Consider the following 6,000-nt stretch of genomic DNA (forward strand, 5'->3'; position numbering starts at 1 on the left):
ACTTTTATACATTTACCCCCGTGTGGGATGGAAGAGGGTCGAAACAGCTGGGTTCAGATAGGCAGAAGCAGGGAAAAAAAGACATTTCGTCAAACACAACCACTAGAAATCCAAACATCCAACAAATTTGAGCCACTTCAAAATTTCGATGACCAAAACCAACATCAAGAGAACGAAAGGAACAACATCCCGGACCCTATAAACAGTGCTGGCCAGGCAGCAAAAAGAAGGAAGGTCATGATTGTTGGGGACTCCATATTGAGAAAGTTCAGTTCGCAGTTTGGACCCTCTCACTACAACAGTGTGCTGCCTTCCAGCAGCTACTCGGAGAAAGAATCCTTGAAGAGGTCCAGAAGCATTTAAACTAGAAAGGAAGGGGGGAGAAAACAAAAAAAAAACAGAATAGAGACCATCAAAACAAAGGCAACAACTCAGGTAAGACAGCTATTAAATGTATTTATCTTAATGCTAGAAGTCTGAGAAACAAAGTGTTAGAACTTGAAGCTACTGCACTAACAAGTAACTACGATGTGATAGGTGTTACTAGAGGGGAGGCATGCCTTGATTTAGTCTATTCAAATAATGAAGACAGAATAACTAAAACAGAGGTCAGAGAGCCATTGGCAAACTCAGACCACAACATGGTCTCATTTGAAGTATTTTTTAAAATCCCAAAAGTAAAGACTAAAGCTAAGGTTTACAATTTTAGAAAAGCAAACTGTGAAGGTATGAAACAGAGACTAACAGAAGTAGATTGGAGTAAAATAGAGAAAACATCCACAGAAAAGGGATGGCTGTTTTTCAAAAAGGAGTACTAGAGGCGCAAAACAATTACATCCCAAAAGTAGACAAATCTAAATCTAAAACAAAATGGCCAAAATGGTTAATAGATCAATTAAAAAAATTATTTAGCGAAAAAAGGCACTTTACAAAGCATTTAAAAAGGACCAAAAACAAAGTACACTGAAAGAGTTCTTGGAACTGCAAACGCAAGTCAAAAAGGAAGTTAGAAAGGCCAAGAGAGAGATAGAAATCAATATTGTTAAGGGGGCTAAAACAATTCCAAAATGTTTTTCCAATATTACAACAGCAAGAGAATATTCAAAGAGGAGGTTAAATGTCTAAGAGACCCAAATGGCAAAATCATAGATGAAGAAAAAAAAAATAGCAAATATATTAAATGATTACTTTTCACTGGTTTTTACAAAGGAGGACACAGACAACATGCCCCACATGTCGACTTGTTCCTATCCAATTTTAAATAACTTTAGCATAACAGAAGCAGAAGTGTTAAAGGGACTAGGAGCTCTTAAAATAAACAAATCCCCTGGGCCGGATGCGATCCTCCCAATAGTACTCAAAGAAATGAAAGAAGTTATTTACAAACCGCTAACCAAGATCATGCAACAGTCTCTTGACACAGGGGTTGTACCGACAGACTGGAGAATTGCAAACGTAATACCGATCCACAAAAATGGAGACAAAACTGAACCAGGTAACTACAGACCAATAAGCCTGACTTCTATTATATGTAAACTTATGGAAACTATAATAAGATCCAAAATGGAAAATTACCTATATGGGAACAATATCCTGGGAGACAGTCAGCATGGTTTTAGGAAAGGGAGATCGTGTCTAACTAACCTGCTTGATTTTTTTGAGGATGCAACATCAACAATGGATAATTGCAAAGCATACAACATGGTTTATTTAGATTTCCAGAAAGCTTTTGACAAAGTCCCGCATAAAAGATCAATTCTCAAACTGAATGCAGTAGGGATTCAAGGAAATGCATGCACATGGATTAAGGAGTGGTTAACATGTAGAAAACAGAAAGTACTGATTAGAGGAGAAACCTCAGAATGGAGCGAGGTAACCAGTGGTGTACCACAGGGATCAGTATTAGGTCCTCTGCTATTCCTAATCTACATTAATGATTTAGATTCTGGTATAGTAAGCAAACTTGTTAAATTTGCAGACGACACAAAAATAGGAGGAGTGGCAAACACTGTTGCAGCAGCAAAGGTCATTCAAAATGATCTAGACAGCATTCAGAACTGGACAGACACATGGCAAATGACATTTAATAGAGAAAAGTGTAAAGTACTGCACACAGGCAATACCAATGTGCATTGTAAATATCATATGGGAGATACTGAAATTGAAGAAGGAATCTATGTAAAACACCTAGGAGTTTATGTTGACTCAGAAATGTCTTAAGAACATAAGAAAGGTTACAAACGAGAGGAGGCCATTCCGTCCGTCTTGCTCGTTTGGTTGTTAGTAGCTTATTGATCCCAGAATCTCATCAAGCAGCTTCTTGACGGATCCCAGGGTGTCAGCTTCAACAACATTACTGGGGAGTTGGTTCCAGACCCTCACAATTCTCTGTTTAAAAAAGTGCCTCCTATTTTCTGTTCTGAATGCCCCTTTATCTAATCTCCATTTGTGACCCCTGGTCCTTGTTTCTTTTTTCAGGTCAAAAAAGTCCCCTGGGTCGACATTGTCTATACCTTTTAGGATTTTGAATGTTTGAATCAGATCGCCACGTAGTCTTCTTTGTTCAAGACTGAATAGATTTAATTCTTTTAGCCTTTCTGCATACGACATGCCTTTTAAACCCAGGATAATTCTGGTTGCTCTTCTTTGCACTCTTTCTACAGCAGCAATATCCTTTTTGTAACGAGGTGACCAGAACTGACATTTCTGAGTCAACATAAACTCCTAGGTCTTTTTCATAGTACCCTTCTTCAATTTCAGTATCTCCCTTATGATATTTATAATGCACATTTTTATTGCCTGCATGCAATACTTTATATCTAGACAATGTGGTCATTTAATCCAGTCACATAATGATTGGCTATTAAACTTGAAATGTAAGCATCTCTTAACTAGAGAATGGACCCTGCTACTCTACGCATTAATCAGCTGTTTGACACACCTTGAAATTCAGAGGGAGTTAAAGAGTGGAATGTTTATCCTGAAACATGTCCCATGAGTTTTTGTTCTTGTGTACGCAGTTTTATAAAGTACTGGTACTGTAACTTGTCACTGCGTTTGTTTGGAGCTGTAAGTGTGCTGTGTTCGTGTGGTTGAGCCTTGGTCTGTAAAATGAGGGCAGTGGTTAGTGAATTAGCTTTTGTTTTTTAAACAAATAGGATTCCACTTTGAGAGGAAAATAACTAACTTTAGTTGTACCGATTTTTAAAATATATTTAGATACATTATTATTAGTAGTAGTATTTTAAATACTATTTGAAATAAGTTCTAAATAGGAAACATTGACAGAGATGTTGAAAGAATGATGTTCCACCTGTAGTAGTATTTGAAATTCTATAGATGTTGGCTCCATTCCAATAACTGTCTCATATATTTTCTTTGTTCTCACACTGCAAGTTAACAGTTTTCTATGTCAGGGAGGTGGGGCTTGAGGTAGGTGTGCTTGAGTTTCATTTTCCAATAAATCAAAACTTACTTTTAAGATCAGAGGAAATCACAAGGTCATTTAAAACCAGTCACATAAGGTTAAGATTAAAATGTAACATCCCTTAACTGGAGTGTGGATTCTTACACTCATTAATATGTTTAAGGTGTTTATAAAGACCTTGAAATGCTTTTAGTTAAACTTACTCTTAATGTAGGACTGAAGTTACTGTATATTGTACTTGCTCTCAGTTAAACTTGCTCTTAATTTCAGTTTCCTAAAATCTACATAGAAAAAGAGCATTTCTGCAGCAATGTCTTTTTAATGAAAAACAGTGTAAAAATATGGTATTTTGATCAAATCTAAACCAAGGTAGCCTTTCAGATCTTTATTTGTAAATTAAAAAATAAAAGCACCTCTAGAGAGCGAGCTTGTCATCCGAGTAAAAACTTCTTAAAAGTCGACTTAAACCATTTTCCATAGCGTTTGTCGCATATATTTTCTCATTCACGTAAGTTTTACCAAGCTTAAAAGTTGGATGGAAAAAGGCCTGTTATCAGCTCTGAAAACATTCAAATAAACAGCTAGAGATCTGATCAAAGTACAGCTGAAAGAGATATGACATGTATTTATCTAATCAGTTTTATCTGTATTACTGTATGTAGGACTCTGTCCTGTAAATGAAAGGTGCACTGTTGTGGAAAGAGAGTTCCCTTTATATAATTAATCTGAACAGGTTAAAACCGGAATATCTATTCCTCCCTGTTATCATTATTACTTTATGGGCTGGTTGTATTACTGTATGTAGGACTCTGTCAGTCCTGTAAATGAAAGGTGCAGTACTGTCTCTCAAGATTTCTACAACACCTTGCTGCTGCTATATCGAGAGCAGTGCTTCTCAGCGCTGGTCCTGGAGTACCCCTGTCTGTGTCTGCACACACATTTCAGATATGGATGTAGAAGAAAAAACATTTCAAAAGGTCTAAATGCAAATGTCTTCATGTTTGTAAAATTCTGATGCAACCCCTGTGTGTAACCCTAACCTTAACCCTAACCCTAACCCTGTGACAGGGTGGATGAAGCAGGAACCAAAACACTGACACCAGGCAGTACTGCAGTGCAAAAAGACGCTTATTTAAATGATCAAAAATAAAATAAATATTTAAACAAAAAGACTGCTCACAGAGCTAAAATAAAAAGGTAAACAAAACAAATCACAAACACAAAACCGAATAGGTCAGGCTGGGCAGATTGCTGTCACTGTTCCTATTCTTCGTTTTTAAATAAATTTCTCTCTCGCTCCTCACTCTCTCCGTTCTCGTTCTCGCTCCTAACACCCACACCGAACATGGAGAGCTGCAGGCTTTTTATACCATGGACGAGGGGTTTAGCTAGCTGGCAATTATCCTATTACCCCTCGGCCACAATCTGCACGAGTTTTTTTTTAATTACTGTGGATGGGGCTACCCATCCACGCTACTAAACAATACAATAAAACACAAACAATCTGCTACACCATTAATACATTTTTAAATAAATACAAATAAACAATAACAAAACCTGTGACGCTTCGCCGTCATAAAAATACACTTACAATAATAAATAAATCATAATACACAAATACACAATAACACAGGGGCAGAGGGGGAGACCCTGCTCTAAAAATTAACAAACAAATCAACGTACAGGCCTCCTCGTCCTGTTACAACCCCCAATATTATTTTACCGATAAAGTACTTATTTTCAAAATCAACCGTAAAATTACAAAAGTGATACAACCCACTTTAGTGAAAAATTACTTACTTTTATGGCTGGTTTCACAGACCCTGATTAGAAACTAATCTTGGACTACTCAATGCTAATTTAGGTAGGGTAATCCAAGATTAGTGCTAATCCGGGTCTGTGAAACCAGCCCTAAAAGTTTTACCATACAATGTTATTACGTATCTTTAAAATGATCTAAATGCTTCACGTACCCCCTGGAAAGCCTCTGCGTACCCCCTGGGGTATGTGTACCCGTGGTTGAGAACCACTAATCTAGAGTATTGGAACTCATCTAAAACACTAATAGTCTGATTTTAAAAAGGGGCAAAATAAAAACTAGGTCGCAAAGTGATTTCTAAAACCTGATTTCAGTCACTGGGTATGTGGATTTTAAAAGGTTTCTATAAAATGAGTCGTCATATTCACCCGTTGAACTTTTAAAAATATAAATGATTTCTTTTACAGAAATGTGTCTTTAAAATATCTGCTCCCTGACCTCCAGACTTAAAAACAGATATTTTTTTAAATGAATCTGCCTCTCCCTGTTGAAGAAAAGGGTGCTGCAGTCCAAATGTAACTTCTTTTTTAATTGATTTGCCGCATCACGCCTCCTCGCTAACAGTTTATAGTTTTATTGCTGCTGTAAAGTGTGAAAAGTTCACTGCTCTCATTAGACATTAGGGATTTCATACTTTAATATGGGGATCATACAACAGGGAACATCTAACAAGCGATCCATTATTTCATCAGAATTCAATTTATTTGAAGAAATTATTTTATTGTCAGGTTAGAAGAACTCACATTAATAAAAT

This window comes from Acipenser ruthenus, chromosome 23 (genome assembly GCF_902713425.1).
Source record: "Acipenser ruthenus chromosome 23, fAciRut3.2 maternal haplotype, whole genome shotgun sequence".
NCBI classification, from domain to species: domain Eukaryota; kingdom Metazoa; phylum Chordata; class Actinopteri; order Acipenseriformes; family Acipenseridae; genus Acipenser; species Acipenser ruthenus.